Here is a 24,075-nt window from a genome sequence, read left to right as displayed (position 1 = left end):
ATAAATATTGGTTAGGGGAGGAAGCGTATGCCTGTGTATTTTGCGGTATAGGCAAAGATTGTATAAGTCATTATTTTAAAGATTGTGATGTAACTAAAAGTTGGTTTATAGAAATAGGTAAGAATGAGAATGAAGTAGAGGAAAAATTTTGGAACGATGTGTTAGATGATGCGAAAGGAAGGTTATTAAGGAAAATTTGGAAGAAGGAGAAGGTTATAAGAAAAAATAGGAATATAAGGTAGTTATAAGGGTATGTATGAGAGAATGAGAAAGGTATGTGAGTTGTAGGTATTGTGTAAACCAAGTCCACTTCTTGGCGTTAAGAGCTGAAGTTAAATAAAGATTATTATTATCTCTAAATTAATACAAATTTAACTTTCAATGTAGACTTTTGAGTATAATTATATATTATTTAATAATAATAAAAATATTATTCAATATATAAAACAATTATATAATATATATGAACAATATATTAGGTGTACAACTTTGCTTCCGCCATTTTTTTTCCGAAATTCGAGGCTTTATTGTAAAAAACTGGTTATACAGTGCCAATTCTTTTTGACTTTGACTCGAGTCTTCATTAAGTAATGCCTCCAATTCTGCATCTTCGAAAACCTTCTCTCTTCCACCGCTATGCCGGTCTTCGACGTGAAAATCACCGTTCTTGAAGCGTTGAAACCACTCACGACACGTTCTTTCACTAATAGCGGCTTCACCATAAGTATTTGAGAACATTCGATGAGCCTCAGCCGCAGATTTCTTCATATTAAAGCAGAAAATTAAAACCTCCCGCAAATGACGAGAATTTGGCTCGTAAACTGACATTTTCAATCGAGAATAACTTTATGATGCAGACACAAATCGACTAATGTTTCTATGGGGTTATGTTGACAGATACCCAAGTTTATTGCATGACATCTATGATCTATTTATTGTATTTCGACCACTACTTACCGCTAATGCCATCTATAGGAAAACGGCGGAAGCAAAGTTGTACACCTAATATATTTATATATTCTTTAATTATAAAAATTCAAAGTATATAATTGTCTTCAGGGCAGTTAAAATTAGTTTTTCATTTCATGAGTTTTTTATACACAATATCTCATGTACGTGATAAACATCGTTGTATTCATATACAGGTTCTAGATTGAAAATGCGTCGCGTTTGCGTGTCGTACAGGATATTTCGCAAACGGGATGCCTACGTACCAACGGCGAGACTTTATTCCTCGAGTAACTTGCGCGAGGACTTTGTGCGCGCGTAGCACAAGTTCCTCGTCCGTCACACGTTGTAAATCAGCGGCAACAAGGTTGTCATTTTTTTCTTCTACTTCTTACGAGTCCACCTTGCGCACGAGCAATGACTCCTTGCCTTGTGCGCAATTGTGAATCATCGCGTAATATCCTCCGACCTTACTCGATAAGAGGAAAGCGAAACATCTTGCAGTCGATAACTAAAGGTTTTAAACATCGATTTTTAGATTCTCTTACGATTGCGTATTATACGATATATGTATTTACATCATCATAATATATATTTAATAATTATATATATTTAAATATTTATTCTAATATCTTACAATAATATATTGTATTAAAAATATATTAAGTTATTAGAACAGAGAATTTTATATAAATATTTCTTTGCATATAATAATAAATCCTTGTAAACTACACGCACACAAGCTTAATTATGTGAAATTCTCATTTAGATAACAATTTTAGAGAAACTGCAGGCTCATCAAATGCGAATAAAACTCGGCCGTTAATAACTATATGCAATGCAATGTGGCAGTCCCTCATGTATATTTAATAGTCGTTCCTTGAACAATGTGGCAAATACTCATTGTCGATACGTTTATGACTGCATTAACAATCACGATACCACGCAATTGATAGTTAATACGATCTCACGTTACGCAATGCCGATTATAAACGCGGATCAAGGAAAAAAATCTCTGACGCCGTAAAATGATGGTGAAAAAAAGAACTCCACTCTCTATCAATCGGCGGTCCTCGCATCGCTGCCTTCCACCACGGGCTCGCACGAAGAAGCTCGCTCTCTCCGTCAATCGAATCGCAAGTAGAGCGTGCACATTGTGCACGAGAGAGGAGGACCCTTTGGCACTCGTTGGCCAAGGATCCCTTCGTGCGAACTCGCTCAAAGCTCCGAGCTTTGCGCTCGTTACGTGTCCGATAGACGATATATCTAGGCTTTTTATGCGTTTAATAATAGAAACACAGAGTATATAATCTCGATCTCAGAATAATTAGAATGTTTTCTTTTTTTATAAGCAATTTTTTATGATTTATATCCTTATATAAAGCTCAAGGATGATAAAATAAGCGTTCTTCTGATATTATATCCTTTAACGATATACTGTGAACGAAACATTAACTCTGGGAAATATTATAGTATAATGTTATATTAAAAATAAAAATAATTATATGAAAAACAAAAACAAAAACAGAATTCTCTTGATCATCCAGGACTTTATTTACCGTTTATTGTTCTAATATTGGCTCTCCGGTTTTACGATCGTACGTGTAATATTAAAACCAATAAAAAAAAAAAAATAATAATAATAATAAACCGAAGAGATATAAAGTTCTAAAATATCTCCGCAAGATAAACATGAAAGGAAAATATTTGAATTTATAATATTATTTAATGCCTTATTTCCATAATAATTAATATTGGGTTGAGTAAAAAGTCATTGCGTATTTTTGCAACAGATGGCATTAGTTCAGTTTTGGCAGTACTAGAGTCATTCACACATATGTTTGTCATATATCGTTTAATAGCTGACGGTTTAAGCTTTATTCTAAAAAAAAATTGAGCGATTTGATTGAGTTTTGGAGATTTTACAACAAGTTGAACATGGAAGACCAAACTGTGCATTTTCGCCATATTTTACTGTTTTACTTCCGTAAAGGGAAGAACGTGCGTCAAGCTTGTGAAAAATTGCGTAAAGTTTACGGTGACGATGCTCTACAAGAACGTCAGTGCCAAAACTGGTTCAAGAAATTCCGCGCTGGTGATTTTGATCTCAAAGATGCTCCTCGGTCAGGAGGCCCACCGAGGTTGATGACGACAAAATAAAGGCATTGATCAAGTCAAACCCACGTTACACGACACGAGAGATTGCAGAAACATTGAAGATCAGTCAAAAAAGTGTTCACGTCCACCTAAAGAAGCTGGGATACGTAAGCAAGCTCGATATTTGGATTCCTCATGAACTCAAAAAAGCTCATTTGACGGCGCGTATAAACATCTGCGATATGCTCATGAAACGTGAAGAAAACGATCCTTTTTTGAAACGAATGATAACTGGTGATGAGAAGTGGATTGTTTACAACAATGTGGAACGCAAACGGTCTTGGTCCCGACGTGATGATTCGCCTCAAACGACTTCAAAAGCAGAACTTCATCAGAGGAAGGTTATGCTCTCAGTGTGGTGGGATTGGAAGGGTGTGGTGTTTTTTGAGCTCCTACCAAGGAACCGAACATTCAATTCGGATGTGTACTGTCGGCAATTGGACAGTTTGAACGAATCTGTCATCCAGAAACGTCCGGAGCTCGTTAATCGTAAAGGAGTTGTGTTCCATCACAACAACGCGAGACCACACACATCTTTGGCGACCCGTCAAAAATTATTGGAGCTTGGATGGAATGTGTCGCCCCACCCAGCATACTCGCCTGACCTTGCGCCATCAGATTTCCACTTGTTTCGCTCTCTTAAAAACTCCTTGCGTGGAATAACGTTAAATCATTTGAGGCGGTAAATCAGCACCTTGTTCAGTTTTTCGCTAATAAAGACAGGTCCTTCTACGAACGGGGAATTATGAAGCTCACCGAAAGATGGCAAAAGGTCATCAAACAAAACGGAAAATATATCATTGATTGATCTTTGTTCTTTATATAAATAAATGACTTTGAAAAACATACAAAAAATACGCAATGACTTTTTACTCAACCCAAGATATTGTCATTTTTAGATTTTAAACTGGCTTTAACCCGGACATTCGCAGCCCCGATTACGAAGTTAGCATTCGCCAACGACCCTTTCGTTTCATACTTAGGGAGAACTCAACTACCGTAGAATCCGGACAACTTATCTCATCTCTGGTGAGTCTTTATCGTATCTCTATCGCTATTCGAGAGAGCGTACGCGTGTGCGTGGCACTCCTGCAATGTCCGTCTTTCTCCTCCTCTCATCATGTATGCGCGCATGCACGCGCATATATGCATATATGTATACACGTAATGCACGCGCGTAGTATATAGTCGAGCACCACGACGCGCAAGGAGGGATCGGAACTGCCGCCTGGAGGTGGAAGGGAGTAGGGGTGAGAAGGAGAAGGAGGAGAAGGAGGAGAAGGAGGAGGAGGAGGAGGAGGAGGAGGTGAAGGAGGAGGGCTAGGTAGTATAGTATCGGTCATTACCTCCGCCGCGTAACTGGGTCAGTCGTCACATAGCGCCTCTCTCTCTCTCTCTCTCTCTCTCTCTCTCTCTCTCTCTCTCTCTCTCTTTCCCCATCCTTTTCCCTCCCTTACTCGCTCGCCTTTACCGCATGCGACCCTCTCACTCTCGCACACTCGCGCAACGCACATTACTTCACGCGCATTTTCCTGCTCTCTCCACCCCCAACCCCCCTCCCCCTCTTCCTCTTTCCCCCTTGGCCATCTGGTACTTCCTAATGCCCTCATAGGTCAAAACCTTCCGCGCGATTCTCGAAGCGGCCCGAGGGAGGTCAGACCTTGGATCCGAGAGAAGGTACCGGCTGTGCGGGAAATATACGTCTTCGCAGCATCCGCGCGCAACTCGTGTTTCTTTTGTCGTCGCCGAAAGATGGATTTTTGAGATTGTATTCGTTTTGCGAGGAGAGGAGAGAAATTCTTAGGTTCTCAAATCCGGGGAACGATTATCGTGATTGCGATAACGCGGACAAAATTACGAGTTAATCTCTGCGTTGAAGATTATTGCACGGGATTTCGATCAGCCGACAATAACGAGCACGAGACGATTCGTATTATGCAAGGGGTGTAAAAGAGAGTCTCGATAAAAATTCTCTATGTTATGAATATCGTTTTATATCGATATAATATTAAATAAAAAAATATATTGTTATTATTTCGAACTAATAATTTTATGATTGTTATCGAGAGAATCGATTGTACGAAGCAAGTTGTCGCTTGTGTTGTTTTTCCGACAAAACACAAATGTCAAAACAGAGATGATGTAAAAGTATTTTAAAGTATCTGATTTATTTAAATTTAAGTTAAAAAGCTTTTTTCAGGTGCATTTTCTACAGTTTTATAATGTGTTGTTTACACTTGTAATATAATTTAAAAAAACAAAAACTAGCTTATTTGCTTGTTATGTCATGTCATATTATACAGTAAATTAATTTTAGTTTAGCTACTATATTTATATTTATTAGTGATAAGATGTTTTATGATCTTCCCTCAGAATAAATTATTTGAAATTTTGTGTCAGGCTCCTTTATTAAAAATTATGATCACCGTTAGCATTTTTATGAAAAACGCGCAGGTGTTATGTCGGTAAATTTATTGTCGTGTAATAGAAGAAGGACATAATCATTGATGAGTTTTATCAATTTATTTATCATAATTTTTTATCATATATATATTTTGCGCATTTTTTTATCCCGCAAGTCTGACACAGTGATGCCAGAATTGAGACGCGAGCAACATGACTCCGTAGTGGAGGGGATACACACACAAGCGTAAACCGTGTGCATGTAATGCGCAGAGCGCTCTGCGCATTACATGCACACGGTTTACGCTTGTGTGAGTATCCCCTCCACTACGGAGTCATGTTGCTCGCGTCTCAATTCTGGCATCACTGGTCTGACATACTATTTTTGCTCGACTACTAATAAATTTTTATGCGCGTATATTTGTACGCAATTATTTTATATATACAAGTACAAGAGTTATATACTTTATTGTGCTTATTTGCTATTTATTACAGTTTATTATTTTTTATAGTAATAAATATTTAAAAGATCTTTTATAAGATTATTAATTTAATGCAATGAATTGTTCGTCCGTAAATAGAGGAGAAATTGAAATCTATTGTTCTAACGTAGAATATTATAAATATTTTCGAGAGGTTTTTGTTTGTATTACTATTAACACATTTTTTCGAGCATTTTTAACAATGAATTCGAGATAAGACGGGTGCGCAAAAGTTTTAAAAGCGTCTGCGTTCTTGCATGTTTTGCCAAAAGTGCACGTTTTGCAAGTTTTAGAAACATCTCGCTGGAAAATGTTTATCACGCTTCAACTGCTCGATGCGTACAGTTGTCTAAAATAGAATCGATTGAAATTTCGCAATTTCACAGTTACGATTTGTTGAGCGAAAACACAGAAATTAATTATATGATAAAAAGTAAAATATAATAATACCCAAAATTTATTTTTCATAAAACACTTATCGTAATCGTAGACGGAAAGTCGCGATAGAGAGTAATTTGAAAAATTAAAATATTACCTTTTACACACTGAGACCGTCACCTGACATATTCCGAACAAATAACAACAGTAGTTGACTCGTTGGAGTTTAGAGAAAAAATATTAAGTATCCATATATGTGATATGTGTATAAAAATTAAAACTCACCAGTACGATACGCAGCGACGGAGTTGTAGTGGTACACAGCGTTGATCTGTAAGACACAAATATATCCAAATTATGTATAAAAAAAAAACAGTGCCCAAAGTGATTAACAGTTGAAAAAATTATTATTGCGCGCAATAGAACTTTTTAAATTTCATCTTTAAAGATATTTAATTCAAAAACTTACAAAATTAAAGATACTAATCTTTTATGAATTATGAAATAAACAAATCTGATTTTTCATTTTAAAAATCTAAATAATTATAAAATCTCAAGAAAGTTGAAAAAATATATATACATATAAATATTTTATTATATTTTAAAAATTTTAATAAAAATCTCTAATATGTTTTATATGAATTGTATTATACACATAACGTAAAATAAATCACCTATCGTAGAGATAAAAGAGCAATTAAATTTGCAAGTATTAAATTATAAATAATATATATATATATATAAATTCTGCTTATCCCATGGTTGCTCCGTCATTGCTCGACGTATCTCCCCGGGTCTCCTTCTCTTCTCTTATTCGTCTCTTCCCGCTTCTTCAGGGTATTCACAAGATACTAAAATACGATTAATTACGATCGCGCACATACTAAGAATACGACAATCGCACGATCCTTTACACGACATTTTTCCATGTTGATTGCGATGCGTACTTTATTATGTTGTGACGGGAGAGTAACGTGAAAAAATTATATACTCGCTGCGATGCTATCATTATCGCTAACAGATGATACACCCTTGTATTTTAAGATGACTTTTCTTTATCTAGTGTTACATCATATAAGCAAATAAATATAAGAGTTAAAATTAAATATTCGAATATATAATATCTGAAAATGTGTCACGTGTTTTGTTGACTACTCGCGCAAATCTTCTTGATAGACAAACCACGTAAAATACATGTTTTGACAAACCATCGATGTCGAATTCGATTTATTAATTAAATGCGTCATAACGCCGTATGATTCAGAATCGTTCCATTTTATATTCCAAACTTTCGTCAATAATCGAACATTTGAAAATAAATTATGCAATATCTTGATACCGTACTACTTAATACTACGCGAATCAAATTAATTGCTGATTAAGAGATGATAATCACAGGTCAGTAATCGTTAATTGTAATATTAGCGCCAGACTATACGCGATTCGTGAATGGCATAAAGAAATCTGATTGGTAGAATTTAGCGAATCCTGCTTCTATATTAATCACGTATTATAAATGCGTATAGTATTAGAATTTCTACGTGATACTCGCGTTTGATTTTTTTTCTATCTACTTATCGCAATCGTATTTCGATCGAGATCGTGCGAGTAGTCAAGAATAAAACGATCATATATTTTTTCGCTATCACATTCTGCAGATATTTATATCTTCAATCTTAATCTTTTATATTTATTTATTTATTTACGATGTAGCGCAAGATAATAGAATTGCATCAAAATGCAAGAATATGCTACTTGTTAGGTTAGGTTAGGTAAGTTAATAAAAGGTAGGTTAGTTAATAAAATACTTGACCTAGCCTAACAACAATGATAGTATCGCGATAAGTGGAACGCGAATTTTGTCACACAATTCTGGAGTTATCGAATGGATAACGTAGTTTTTCTGTTATTCTCCTGTCAGTATAATAAGGTGTTGCATGCGATTGCTATCGAAAAAGCCACGCGATTGTCGTATTCTGGCGGTTAATGCGCACGTGATCGCAATTAACAGTCTTTTTGCAAATATCTTGTGAATACCATGAAGGAGCAGCAAAGGACGAGCAAGAAAAGAGGGAGGAGACCTCATACAATGAGCAGAATTTATAATTTACTTATTTGTTTATTGCAAAATTAATTGTTTATTTCTGCAATAGTGATTTATTTTACATTACGCAATATAATGCATATAAAATATTATACAGATCTTTTATTTCAAAATTTTTTAAATATTTTTAACAATATATTTATATAATAATTGATGATTATATATATATTTCAATATTTTGTTTAAGAAATTTAGAATATATTTATATTACTCTTATATAAAAATTAAATATTCATTTATCACATTTCATAAAAGCTTATAATATAAAAGATTTTTTTTTTTTTTTAAATTATGTAATTGTTTTCATATTAAATATTTATTTACAAGAGATGACGAAATCCATTTTACACGCAATAATTATTTTTTTGTAATATTAATTATTTTGAGCACCTTGCTTTATACGTATATACATAATTAGAATATATTTGCATTTTGTAGATCAACCTTGTGTACAACAATTCTGCCATTGCGCATCGGTGAATTAATATTCTGTAACAATTTAACAATTCGATGTGTGTATAAAGTACCTTTTACGGCCATTTCTGCAGGTTTGCTTAGTATTACTAAATTTCTATCTTTTCACTTCAAGAACACTTCAAACTGCAACGATGCCTGTGTAGTTATATTTTTTATTCCTATTATTAAGTACGCCGCGATTTCTTGCGTCGTAAACACGTGTAGTTTCTGAAGAAACAGCACCGTCACCTTGCATAATCCATACGCGACGCGCGTTCGACTTAACACTCCCTCATATGATTTACTGTCCGTTAAGTCACTAATAATAACAATAATACCTATATAATATATGAATATAAGGTAATAAAGTATATCACTGATATTGTAATCATAATTTATATTTAACTCTTTTCGCAACTTTTATTGTCATGAATTCTTACGAAAATCCACTTGTCAGTTACAATTTGGTAGATTATCCTAGAAATATTGATTAAATATTGTTCATGAAAATATGACAAAACGAATAGCGTGTAATTGGACTGGATTTCAGCTTGAAGGATGTGTCCAAGGCTCGCCGAATCAATGATCAAAGTTTAGGTTAGGTTAAGTTTAAATCCAACACGCACGCGCGCACGTGAAACCGATCGCCCATGTGACACGTATTCGCGGAGATTCGCCAAGAAACATGCGCTTCGGCGCATTTCGTTATGCAACCAGCCGAGGATTGTCGAAGGACAATCCGGTGCACAGTTTGCGATATTAATTATGCTCCACAAACGGAAGAGCGGATCGTTGACAAGTGGGGGAGGGATGAGAGGAAGGGGTGCGCACTGCCACCCGCTAGGGGGGGCCAATGAAGGCACAATGGGAGGGGCACCGTGGACTAATTCGCGGTGACATTAGCATTTGACGTACGAATAGGTATCGGCAATAGTAATAATAGGAACGATATGGCGCCTATAATCGACGAAAGATAATCAGATCCGAGATGGAGATTCTGTAGAAATATTTTGGCAGTTTATTTTTTACCAAGGCGAAAATCGGAAATTGTTTTTACGAACTACGTGTTTTACGGATCGATCCAAATATGTCAAGATGTGAGATCTATATTTTATATCTTTATCATTTCTTTGTTTACTTTTTATAACGAATGGTATCCATAAGTCATGCGCGCGAAAATATGTATCAATGAGTTTATTTCTAACGATCGAGAGTAACTTTGAACGCGAGTTTTGAAAAGGCATGAATTTTCCATACGACGTTCGTGCTAAATAAATTCACGGAGTGAGATAAAATGGATATGTCGATACGACCGAAATTCCCCAAAATCTTCGAAGGATGTGTTACGAAAGTGGGTTACGATTGAGAATTTGGACGATCGTTTATATTCTTTAATAAGATGCCGATGTTGTCCCCGATTTTTTTTCTCATAGTTGTTTATTCATTAAAATCCTGCATGTTAAAAAAAAAAAAAGTATTGTAGCGTATGAAAATTGTATTAAAATTAAGCACCAGTACGTACGTTGCTTTTCTAAAACTTTCCTTCGTTGTACGTAATTAAAGCAATATTCTGGTGTGCTAAGAAATCGTTGAGGATCTCATCGTGGAAAGAAACTTTGCGAAAATTATAATTAAACGCGTGGATTCACGATCTCGGTATTTACAACGTAAATGGCTTATAATTGGCAAATGTAGCTAAATCGACTTTGCGACCTTATCACATCAGTAACAAAGTCTTAAAATTCCTAATAGGATTGAGTAGCAAGCATTTAAAGCTTCCATGCATCAGGCAAATTTTAACGATCGATGATCGTTACGTTGTTATATCTTCAAAACAAAGTTTTACGCGATCTAAAATATTCATGAAATTCCGAATATTACGGTGAAAAATGTACACATTTCTTTCAAAAATCGTGTAAAATCAGTTTTAAAACGCACACGCGCAACTGTAATTTATAACGTTTATTCGTGTGAGTGACGATCATCTTTAATATTTTATACATTATCGTGCAAACAATTGCAAATAATAGAACATGATCATCAATTGTAGAATTCATGAAGAATAAGTGGAATCAATTACCAAAAAGTATATCAAGTTTACAATAAAATAAAAACACGTTCATTTATCATATCAATCTTTTTGCAAGATAAGTTTTTTATTATTTATTTAACATTTTCATATCGATAAGAATTTATTTGACAAAGATTTTAAAGCAAAAGTTTTTGAAAAAAAAAAAGATTACGAAGAGGAGAATATATATATGTATATATTAAGGAAATAAAAAAACTTAAATGATTTAAAATATTTCTCTCTTTCTTAAAAATAGTTTCTTGCCGCCAGGTCATCTTTGTATAAGCGCACAACGTAATCTTTAATTAATAAGTTATCTCGCCGCAAATTGATTCATACATCATTAAAACAGTCGGTCGAACAAACACCGGAAACGTACTGAAAGTTTATGTTTGACGCGGCCATAAATATCCTCGTGCGCGAAATACTTGAAATTCGCGGATTGTTTAACGCAAATTGTAACATCGTGTTAAATATAACGTCTCGATTAAAAATTTGCGGCGTATAAACGCTACTAAATAAATAAAACTCGGGAGAAAAAAATAATTTACAAAATACGATTTACACGCGGGCCGAATAAAAGCGCGAGAAATAAACTCTCGAGAGTAAAATCATGAATATTGTGTATTCGAAATTTAATCTCGCGATACTTTGCACACATTTCGTTGGACAGACAACACTATTACATTTTAGCTTTGAATTAATCGCGTGATATTTGATTAATCGATATTTTATATTGAATAAAATTAATTACTCGAAATTTTTTAATTGTAAGCAAGAATTATATAAGATTATTAATTTCTAATTTAGCAGCTTTATAGAATAAAAAAATATAACAAAATATAGTGACTTGTCACCAAAGAATGTCAAAAAAGAATTCGAGTCTAATATAAAAATTAGCGAAAAATTCTAAAGAAATATACTTGAAGAAAAAAAAGAAGAGTTTTACCCTCGTATTACATATATACAGGGTGTCCCATTTTAAAGGACCCACTCAAATATCTCAGAAACGCTGCGTTAAATCGAAAAATGTTTCAAACAAAAGTTGTGTGGCTTCAAGGGGGCCATAAGATGGTGACAATGATTTGACCTTGGAAAATCATTTGAAGGTCATGTGAAGGTCAACTTTAAAATCTTAAATAGAAACCCTCATTTTTTATTTAGTATTCTTGTAGCTGACATCGAGAGCTTTCCAAAACACTACAATAAAGTATTTTTTCATGAAGTACTTTTTGAGTTATTTTATATTTTAATCTGACATATTTTGATATAAAAAATTAAATATTTCGTAAAATATTCAGTTTTCCGATAATTTTACCGTAATACTTCTATGTACAGAATAATAAGACAAATTAATTAGTGCCAAAGAAAAACAAATAATTGTTAAAAAAAATACATTGTAAATAATTTTCTTAAAAACAATTTTTTTTTAATACTAATTGATTTGTCTCGTTATTCTGTACATAAAAGTATTACGGTAAGATTATCGAAAACTAAATATTTTACGAGATATTTAATTTTTTATATCAAAATATGTCAGATTAAAATATAAAATAACTCAAAAAGTACTTAATAAAAAAATACTTTATTATAGTGTTTTGAAAAGCTCTCGATGTCACTTACAAGAATACTAAATAAAAAATGAGGGTTTCCATTTAAGATTTTAAAGTTGACCTTCACATGACCTTCGAATGATTTTCTAAGGTCAAATCATTGTCACCATCTTATGGCCTCCTTGAAGCCACACAACTTTTGTTTGAAACATTTTTCGATTTAACGCAGTGTTTCTGAGATATTTGAGTGGGTTCTTTAAAATGGGACACCCTGTATATATCGTAAACGCGAGATACATACGCGAAAATTGATTTTTTCTGATTAAATCTACTCGTATACGTGAGCACAGATTTAACAAAATACATCGGATATAATTCACAAGTTATCGATAAAAATTCACATCCAGGCTAAATGATACGTGAAAATTGACATTATGTATGTATGTAAGCCACGTATCTTAAAAGCGAGCGTGAATCTCTCGTCGAAATGGGACGCGACCCCGGAAACATCATCAAAACGACTTTGCATAACATAAATATCCGCGAAAGGTCTTAAATCGTGCGCGTTGCAACGGTGCCGAGAGTTCTCGGCGCATCGTGATGTATGGCCGTGTCGAAACAGCGCGAACAGTGCGATTAACGGGTTCGAAAGCATCGCGTATCTAGGTGTCGTATTACTAGGGGCATTCTAGGGCAAAGGTTGAGGAACGCCGGCCTCATCGTATGGCAAAGCGAAAGCCGCAACCCTCCACGGAGGTCGGCCTCTCCTCTTCATCTTCTTCATTTCTCACCGCCCCGCACCCTTTGCGTATCTCTCTCTCTCTCTCTCTCTCTCTCTCTCTCTCTCTCTCTCTCTCTCTCTCTCTCTCTCTCTCTCTCTTCTTCGCGCGCGTAATCTTCTTCCTTCTTCTTCTCATCTTTTCCCCGGTTTTTTTCTTTCCCTCTTTCCACCGCGAGTTCCCTCACTCGTTCCCCCGTCCAATTTCCTCCTCTTCTTCCTCCTCCTCCTCTTTACCCTTCTTTCCCTCCCTCACCCCTTCGCTTACGTACGTACGTCAGGCGCGGTGCGCTCTCTTCGTGCTTTCCGACCTACCCCAATATCCCTTTCTCTCCTTCTTCCTCTCGCCATTCTCCATCTTTTTTCTCCTTTTCTCTTTCGCAATATTCCGATACTCCTCCATCTTGGCGTCCCTCGCATCGACATTCATGCAGCACTCTTTACCTTCTCTGTCTACCTTCTCTATCTATTTCTGTTTTCTTTACTCTCTATCTATTCGTGCCGCGACGTTATTTTCTCTCCATCACTCGTAGCTGATCGTTAGTGAACCATCTATGATAATGTGCACGTATGTGCGATCGATGTTTCGATAGAATCACTAGACTATTTTAAATGGGAAATAATAATGGGAATTTTCTTAAATCGTGAAACTCGACGATTAGCGATTTTCTTTGATTATGTAAATTCATAATTGCTCCAACGTTGCATCTCTAATTACAGATTTTATGGTATTGCATAAATTTTTTTCCGCGCTGATTAGAATATTTTAATATTTTCGCTCTTATTTGTGCCTCCGATTAAACAGATCGAATTGCGATTCAGCGATTCGCCAAAGAATCCATCCCGTAAATATCAGATTGAGGGTTCTAGGACACTGTATATATACGCGATGCAATGTTAACGACATCGTTCCGGTCACGGATGATGGACGTAACGGTTAATGCGTTAATCGAGGTAAACGCAATAAGCCGCGCACGCATAAAAATAGATCGACCTACCTCAAGCAACCACCATCGCACATCACACACCACTCTACCATCTCATCGTATTTTTTTTTTTTTTTTTCGTTCTTCCTCTCATCGGTTATCTCTCGTCAAGCCATCTCCCCTTTTACTTTCGCCTCTTTATTCCGCGAAGTACTACTACTTCGCGAATACTTTGTACCTGTGGCAGCTTAACAGCGCTACGCGATATCCGACCCGAGCAATCGCCGACCGTTCATGGACTTTCATCTCGGATGGAAATTTTCTCGAGAAAAGAAAGTATGTAAGTCGTAAAATTGAGACGAATCGGACATGGAAGTGCGAGGGTCCCTTTGAACAATGCGCGACAGATGAAAAGGTCGTGCATCAATAATTTATGAGCCGTTCTCTCGAATGTCTTTTTTTGAATGAGACATCGCCGAGACAATTAAATGGGGGGGGGGGGGCGGGGGGGGGTCATAGATGATGCGTCATCAACGGGAAGTAAGAAGATGAGGAAAGGGAAGGAGGGGAAGGGACTACGCGTTTGGATAATTCTGTCGCGTTTCTCGTTTGCTTGTTTCCGTCTTTTCCTTCACGTAGACGGAACTTACCGCGCTTATTTGTAATACCGGCGGTAAACTTGCTAAACATCGAGCGAGCTGCTACGCCGCACTGCGCTTTTAGCGCCGTCTAAATCCTGGCTTTGTGAATAATATTAGGTGTACAACTTTGCTTCCGCCGTTTTCCTATAGATGGCTTTAGCGGTAAGTAGTGGTCGAAACAAATAGATCATAGATGTCATGCGATAAACTTGGGCATCTGTCAACATAACCCCATAGAAACATTAGTCGATTTGTGTCTGCATCGTAAAGTTATTCTCGATTGAAAATGTCAGTTTACGAGCCAAATTCTCGTCATTTGCGGGAGGTTTTAATTTTCTGCCTCAATATGAAGAAATGTGCGGCTGAGGCTCATCGAATGCTCTCAAATACTTATGGCGAAGCCGCTATTGGTGAAAGAACGTGTCGCGAGTGGTTTCAACGCTTCAAGAACGGTGATTTTCACGTCGAAGACCGGCATAGCGGTGGAAGAGAGAAGGTTTTCGAAGATGCAGAATTGGAGGCATTACTTAATGAAGACTCGAGTCAAAGTCAAAAAGAATTGGCACGATCATCGGGAGTGGACAATACTTTGAATCATAAATGTATAACCAGTTTTTTACAATAAAGTCTCGAATTTCGGGGAAAAAACGGCGGGAGCAAAGTTGTACACCTAATACGTGACCAATGCTTGAAAAAGTTGTCCGTTCGATGAAACATCTAATGGAGTGTCAGCGTTATTTGAACGAAATTTCGTTTAGTAGATAATTAATCGAGATGGTTTTTGCGAATTAACATTGTGCCTATTTATATGTTCATATATCAGATTACAGAAATAAAATTTATAAGGTGTTACTTGCAATCTGTACATCTGTTCTTATATTTAATATAAATTTTTATTTAAATTTTGATATAAAAAAATTAATATAATTTTTTTTCAAGGCGAATTATATTCTAATTACGATCGAATACGATCAATTACGATTAATATTACCGATATGCTGAAGAGGCACATTTGTTTACCCGCGCGCGATCTCTCTCCTCTATCTAAAAATATTTTACCCTCAATAAAGTGATGTTTTAAATAATGCATAAAAATGCATCTATTAATGCAAATGAATGAAACTCGAATAAATGCAATAAGCATAAAAATATTTTATGACCTACTTTAGTCATTCTATATTGCACGTTTCATCTTTTTTCCTTGCTTCTCTCTCTTACCTTTTCATTTCTATGCCCTCTTCTTTTATCCCTTTCTCCCTCCCTCTCTCTCTCTCTCTCTCTCTCTCTCTCTCTCTCTCTCTCTCTCTCTCTCTCTCTCTCTCTCTCTCTCTCTCCCGTCATCGAGTACTAGAGTTCTTTTAAGAACCTTTCTATTCGCGGACTGTGCCCATAAATAAACTTCTTTCGTTATACAAACGATCTTAAAGGTCGAAAAAGAGATGCGAGATACCGATGAATAAGATCTACGATACTTCTCGATCTCGAGGGTGGCATTCATCAAGTTTTGTATCGTGAATACCAGCCCTTAAATTCACTTATTTGAAATAAGGAAATACGCCTTCTTTCTCTAATTTTTTCAAAGCAAATAAATTATAAAGATAACAAATGGGGGTTAAAATTTCTCAATCAAAAGATTAAAAGCAACGATATATTTTTGGAAAAATTACTTTTGAGATACACATTTGTAATGACGAAAACAATGAAACAATGAACGTGAAATAATGCAGAATGAAATGTTATATTTATTCCGATATGTGTTTCAATTAAGATATATGTATAATGTAAAAAAAAAAAAAAATAAAGTATTAATTTAAAATAGCCGCATTGTTGCACCGTTAGAATATCGTAGATATATTCGATATTTTTCATGTCACAATTGATAAATGTTTCAATAAAATGCGCTATACGCATTAAAAAATATGAAATTTATTGATACATCGAAACAGATTTTTCGCGATAAGATAATGATGCCGAATTAGCATCGTTCGAGGGTCGATTATAGTTGCTCAATTCGACGAGAGATTACATTTCTAAAGACTCGTGCGATATATCATCGGGCGTGTAAAGGGAGTGGCATTGCAGTAACGAGGAGCAATTCAAATGGTACGTTTATAATCCTGCAAGTGGAGTTGGCTAGAGAGAAGTCGGTCCGATAAAGTGTCTATTTTCGTGAGCGTAAAAGCCGTCTCCTCCTCTACACCGATGCGGCGCGGCGGCGCGGCGCTCCGCGTGAGGAGAGTCGCGCCACAATGCATGCTGACCCATATTCGGGTCGTTGCTATTTCAGATCCATCCTTTCCATAGAGGAAGGTCGTCGGACTGCGCGCGCGGCGAGTTACGTAACCGCGCCTTGTTTTTAGCGGCTCGAACTCTATTGCTCTTTGGCGATTTTTCGCTCGCTCACGATTGGACAATAGCGTGTTATGTAGACTGTCGCGTCAAATCGAACAACTTCTTTTTATTCGATTTAGAGATGAATTTTTTTTTTTTTCTAAATGAAAGTATATATCGAGGGAGGTCATCGCGCATTTTATATCGTATTTCTTAAAATTAAGACTGAGCATATCTTTTTGATATAACTAGCTTTATAAATTAAAATTCTTTTAAAATTAAAGTTTGCTTGAAATTAATTGAAAAATATATTTTCTCTTTCGTGAAGTTTAACACGTCATAAGCTCCTCGCTTCTAATCAAAATACTCTTCGACACTCTTATAAAGAAGATTTGATTTTAAATTGTGGTTAAAAAAAATCTGCAATTAAAAAGACATTCGATGATCTCGGGACGTAGGATATTTCTTTAACTTGAATCGCATTCCGCTTTGTGGTGAAATTTTGAAAGTGTCATTCTGAAGCTACGATTTCTCCGAATAATTTGTTTGATAATTAAATCCTAATTAATTATACCGCACGAATCGATGTTCATAGCCGTTCATTATTTACAAATATCTTTCATCGCGATCATGTTCTCATCATTTCTTTATTTACATTACATTACGTTGTTTACATTATAGAATATTCCGCAGGAATATTATATGCTACATTACGCTGAAATAATCAACATTTTCAAAGCAAATATCTTTAATTTGAAATAAAACACAGTGATGTTAAATTGTAATCATTCCGATAAGATTAAATTTGCATCGCAAACTCGCTGTCTGACCATTGCTAGATTTTACTACTGATATTTCCATTTCAAACTTCTTATATGCGGTTGCAGTTTTGCCCAATAATTTTTAAAACTTACAATTTCATGAATCAGTTAATCAAGATGGCGTAAGCAGCTATTATCTTAAATTCAAAATTAATTTGCCAAATTATACAGGAATACATATATATATATATATATATATATAATATATACAGATTAAATCACATTTTCGAGAAAAATAATATACAAATATTTTTAATTATTGCAGCGAAATCTGGTTTTATATATCATATGCCGAAGCGTAATGTCTAATCGTCTAATAATTTATTTAATTATGTATTATATATATACAGAGGTCCAAGTAATATCGATCTCGCGCTTTCGTCAATGATTTCACACTCCGTCGCACAAGCGAACCATGCATTACGCAGCGATGTGCAGAAACGATAAGGTGCAGTCAAGCCAGTTTTACCTTGAACGTAGGCCTTTAAGATCTATAATCTAGGAAAACTCGTTTGACATGTGTATATCGAACTGCTCGATTCACTTGTGTACGTAACGCGAGCGTTATACACTGCGTTAGATTTTGAAAAAAGTGTCGATCGTTAGAATCGTCGGTATTATCTTGGTCATCGGAATTTTTATACATCGCGTTTAACGATATTCGCTTGTCGCGATGCGACAACGCAAATTCTCGCTTACGTAACTCGCTTACGAACATCGTATCATGGCTTTCATTTGTCATTGTTTGATTCGCTATCTCGAATGACGGCGATCGCGCGAAATATTCGATTGCGTAATCAATCGCGATATAACAAGGAAATATTTCTATTAATTATAATATTTCTATTTCTATTTCTATTTTTTTTTTTTTTTTTTATGTCTCTTTTGTACGACAATATTTTTCCAGTGATTTTCTCTTATCTAGTATCATTATCTGCTAGCAATTTTATTCGCGAATATATTGCTCCTTCCGTATATAAAAAATAAGATATGTTTCATAAATTATAGAGACAATATGTAGCATAAAATTCAAATATATTAATTTTTTATCTCTTTTTTAAATACTTTGAAAATTCATTAATATAATTCCTTGAATTTCTCTTATCAAACATAGAACAATCTACGTTAAAATTTTTTAAATAAGAATAATTTTATTATTATTATTCATATTATTAGAGAGAGAGAGAGAGGGGGGGGGGGAGAGGGAGAGAGTGAATGAAATTATTCCTTCTCATTTTTTATTACTTTTAAACGCGCGTTCTTATTGTTGATTTATCCGGGAATACTCGGAATCGCTTTAAATCTCGATCGTACGTAGGTATATACCTCGCGAAGCACAACGAAATGTCGCGAAATGCAGAGAGAACGGAGAAATCTCACGAGATCCTTTGGTGACTCGTGTATTCGATGGTGGCGCCGCGCCGATGTACGTAGCGCGTCGAACGATCATTAATCCGCTCGACCCTCGCTCCGGCTCTACATCGTCGCCGCATCCGCTGCACTTTCTCTCGCGCCGCGGGCGGACGAGCGGCCGTGTGCAGTCGTCGTCGGTCGACGGGCGACGCAGGGTTTAGGTTACGCGCTATAAAAACGTCGGCGAGGGGAATTCCCCACCTGGAATGCACGTCTCTCCGATTGCACTCGCCCGCCTGGTCCCACCACGTGGGTTAGCGCACTGTTTCCCTCGCCCTTCTCCCCCCCCCTTCCCCCACTTCCCCTACGCCTCCGACACGGTGGTTGCACCTTCGCCCTTCTCCTCTCTATCTCATATCCGATATAACGGCCACTAGCATTTTCCGCTTCCTTCTCTCTCTCTCTCTCTCTTTCTCCCTCTCGTCCTCGCTCTCCCTCCCCCCTTTGGTACCCATCGTCCCTTTCCCCACGGTCTCTGCCACGATCACCACCTCCAATGTTACCCTCCCCACTATACCCTCGCGAGAGCGAACATGAATCGCTGGTTCAGGGGGTTGCGGGTCGCGCGACGCGCATGCGCGTCGATAGTAAACACTCCCCGGCTGCGCACTGCGACTTTGCTTGTGGCAGGTCCGGGCTCTCGTGTAACGGCGGTGGTAGCAACACATCACAGGCTCCGCGGTGCACGGAGTGTGGAGCAGCCTCGATGCGCGACTCTCGATGTGCACCGTGCACCTACCTACATACGAGGATACGCGGAGCGGAGCGAGACAAGGGCGGCTGTCGGGTTGGGTGGGTGGGTGGTTGGTTGGGTCGTTTGGCTCGATACCGGCCTGGGTTCAATGCACACCGCGAGGCCGGCCCTCTTCCACCATCTCCTTCGCCGCCGTCGCTTCTCTCACGCGTTCTTCGTCTCTCAACCCCTTCAGCCGTATCGTAGACTTTGCGTTCTCATTTATCTATCTCTCTCTGACTTTCCTCCTCGGGCCTTCCGTCGCCTCTTGCCTACTGCAATCCTTCTCCCTCACCGAATATGTATTCTTCTGTTTGTCCTTGTTCCAGTCGCTCCTCTCCTCGTCAGAACTCGTCAATCGACAAATCTCGCGGAACGGAGAAGAAATAAGGTGGGAGGTTAGGTTAGGTTAGGTTAGGTTAGGTTAGGTTAGGTTAGGTTAGGTGAAAGAGGGAGGGTGAAAGAGATCGCGGAAAAGCGACGAGTGAGAAAAGAGGACACCTTGCGGATGGTCATGGTGCGGAGGAGATTTGGATAGAATATACCATATGTGAGAGGTAGACTTAGGAAGGGACGAGGAGGTAAAGAAGGAAGATTGGTTCCTCTCTTGTTTTTTCCATGGCGAAAGCCGACAACGATCGTCGGTTTAGACAGAAATTTTTCTCTTTGCCATCTCCCATTTTTTTTCTTTCGTCGATCTGTCGGTCCAACGAGTGGAATTAAAAGATCGATTAATATCCATTTCAACCGTCTCATTTCTCGATGTCATAATTATTCATTTGTAACATCGTACATATTTGCGAGTGAATATGTAGAGAAAAAAGCTGAAACGATTTTCAAATCTCGAATTTCAATTATAAATAATATAATATCGATATCCTTTTTTCCAATAACGTTAAATGTGCTCTAATCTTTCAATAATCTCAGATGAGAATTTATTATTAAGAAAGAAAGGAGAGTAATTATATAATTATATTGTATTTTTTTCGCATTTTTTCGAAACTTTTTATCAGATAGTAATCATTGATTTTAGTAAGGGATTTTGATCATGCGACGTGCTCTAACATCCCGTTAATATGTTTTTTTAATCATAGAAAGAATAATTTAGCGGTAATTGTAACGATTGGTATACACCAAGGATTTAAGATATCCCCATAAAAAATAATCACAGGGTGCTAAATCCGGCGAGCGTGCTGGCCACTCAAGATCACCCCTCAAAGAGATAAGACGTTCGGGGAAGTCCAATCGTCCAAAAACCCTGGATGAGCTGAAGAACAATATTCGTGCTGCTATTGCCAACATCGACGCAGACATGCTGGACGAAGTGGACCGAAACTTCCGATTTCGACTCTCCCAATGTATTGACTAGAACGGAGGCCACCTTCAGGATGTCATTTTCAAGAAGTAATTAAAAAAAAAAACTTTAAATGTACCTTTATGTAAAAAAAAAAAAGAATTAAAATGATATCTCTAATACTTTTAGTTTTATGATTTTTTTAAATAAGGAAGTTCCCGCGCCGCATCCTTATATATTTTTCATTCTATAGTAAAGTCTCTCAAATTAAGGGGTACAATGGTTTTTAATTAAGGGGTATAATAAATTTTGGGATAATATAAAATAAATTTTCATAATTTTAAGGGGGGGGGGAGGGGCAAGTTTAAAGCGGATGATCTTCGTATTTAGATCGGCCAGAACAAGTTTCATTAATTTTAATTGCATATTTTCTATTTAGATTCATATATAATGGAGATTATTTAATGTGCTCTGACGTTTGATAGTAGAGTTATTCCAATACTACATAGTCGTTTTTTTCTCGTATTTTTTTCTCTCGATATATAATTAGATATAACAATATATATCGAATAAATTTCTGAGAGAGAGCTAAGCTTCTCGTATACATATATATTTCTTTTAGGATATCCATAAAGATATTATTGAAAACGATTAAAAGTTTTCAACATTGCATTGTCGGGAGATTAGACAAGTCATGGCAAGTATCAACATCCCTTAAGATTTCCAATCTCTTCCGCTTGGTCGGTTACTATGGTCTGCGATACGCGATCGCTCGCGGCCATTTATCTGCTCCCTCTCTCCATATTAAATCGTAGCGTAATCCAATACGAAGCGTAATCGTTGGCCTTCGTCCGTTCCGAACACGCGTTATCGCCTTAGGCGATAGGAGATACATAACCCAACGGCTCTATTCGTTGCCTTATCGGTCGACGTCGAAGCTGTCGGACTCGATTCGTCGTCACTTCACTGTTTGTACTACTATAAGATATCGCGGATTATAAGGGGACCGTACGAACGCTTTTTAACGCGTTAAAACTCGAAGTTACGTGCCCAATAAACATTGTTAAGCAGTCTCTCTCCTTCTTTAAAAAATGAAAATAATCATATTTTTAAACTTCAAAAATAGAACAGCTATTTACGTGTAGGTCTTTTTAATTCCTTAAAAAAAATTATATTCAAGCAAGGAAAATTATTTAGCAATCCTGGAAATTTTTATAACGCATTAAATACGTCACCTCAATATACTTGAAGCTTTGAGACAATTGTGCTCATCTGTATCTTTCCTCCTTCACGCAATTCTCTTCTTTCTCGCGCGAAGAGAAATGGTACGCGAAATGAAACAAAATACCATTGTATTGTTTCGACCGTGAGAGTCCTGGAGGAAGAAGTGCGAAGCCGAGAGGAGGGGTCAACGCGAGGGAGAGAGAGTAGGGCAAGGAACCAAGAAGGGTGCCTAAATTGACGTATCCCAAGAGAATACTTCCACCGACATCAATCGCGTTTCTCCTCTCCCACAGCCGGCGATTTCAGCCACTATTTGAATCCTGAGGGGAAAAAGGAAGAGACCGCGGTGGGAGAAGGGGAAGGCACAAAGGCGAGGTTGAGAACTTGCCGCCGCTATTTTGATGAATAGCGTTTTTAGGATACCTTTCTATGTGTCGGCCTTGAGGCGCGAGGCTTCATTTTTCGTCTCGCCTTGCGATAAATCGATCTTTCAACCACAACTGTAGCAGCCGCGATCTAATTTTCAAGATGAATTTCCGAGATAAATACTACAATTAAAATACACTTTGTGTCAAATCGGAATCGCGATCATTTGATCATTTAATTCGATGAGGCAAATTGAGAATTGAACTAAGAGCTGTCACGAAAAAATGCGAAATATGCGTGTAATGTAAACAAATTCAAATTATAATATAAATAATCATTGAACGTGATCAATTTTTCAACAATGTATTTATTGAGCCAAATAGATGATAACATTAACGATGGGGCCAGGAACCATATAATCAGCCATATATCGCGATAAACAGAGAGAAAGAGAAAGCAATCTATTAATTTTTAATGAAAAACAATGTGGATTTTCGTTACGTGCGTCTCGCGCGCATTGAAAAAAAAAAGACTGTTCCAACATATAATATATTTCAAATACTGTAAAATATTTGTATAAATAATATTTATTCCGTTTTTTGCTTTGTCATATACATATATTTATATACAGGGTGTCCCATTTTAAAGGACCCACTCAAATATCTCAGAAACACTGCGTTAAATCGAAAAATGTTTCAAACAAAAGTTGTGTGGCTTCAAGGGGGCCATAAGATGGTGACAATGATTTGACCTTGGAAAATCATTTGAAGGTCATGTGTAGGTCAACTTTAAAATCTTAAATGGAAACCCCCATTTTTTATTTAGTATTCTTGTAGCTGACATCGAGAGCCTTTTCAAAACACTATAATAAAGTATTTTTTTATTAAGTAGTTTTTGAGTTATTTTATATTTTAATCTGACATATTTTGATATAAAAAATTAAATATCTCGTAAAATATTTAGTTTTTGAAAATCTTACTTTTATGTACAGAATAA

The 24,075-nt window shown here is 36.6% G+C and overlaps 1 long non-coding RNA gene across 1 annotated transcript in view; it reads left to right on the top strand.

The window, feature by feature from the left end:
- LOC138943001 (uncharacterized) overlaps positions 1–21,568 on the top strand; it is a 130,395-nt gene extending 108,827 nt beyond the window's left edge. The window contains exon 3 of the long non-coding RNA XR_011448406.1: positions 21,367–21,568. This is a non-coding gene — a long non-coding RNA (uncharacterized lncRNA). The remainder of the gene's footprint in view (positions 1–21,366) is intronic.
- The last annotated feature ends 2,507 nt before the right edge of the window (positions 21,569–24,075 follow it).

The sequence above is a fragment of the Polyergus mexicanus genome, unplaced genomic scaffold, assembly GCF_030449975.1.
Source record: "Polyergus mexicanus isolate NDT 795.1 unplaced genomic scaffold, iyPolMexi1.0 SCAF_24, whole genome shotgun sequence".
NCBI lineage: Eukaryota > Metazoa > Arthropoda > Insecta > Hymenoptera > Formicidae > Polyergus > Polyergus mexicanus.
The sequence above is the reverse complement of the archived record's forward strand: the minus strand, read 5'-3'. Positions and strand labels throughout refer to the sequence as shown.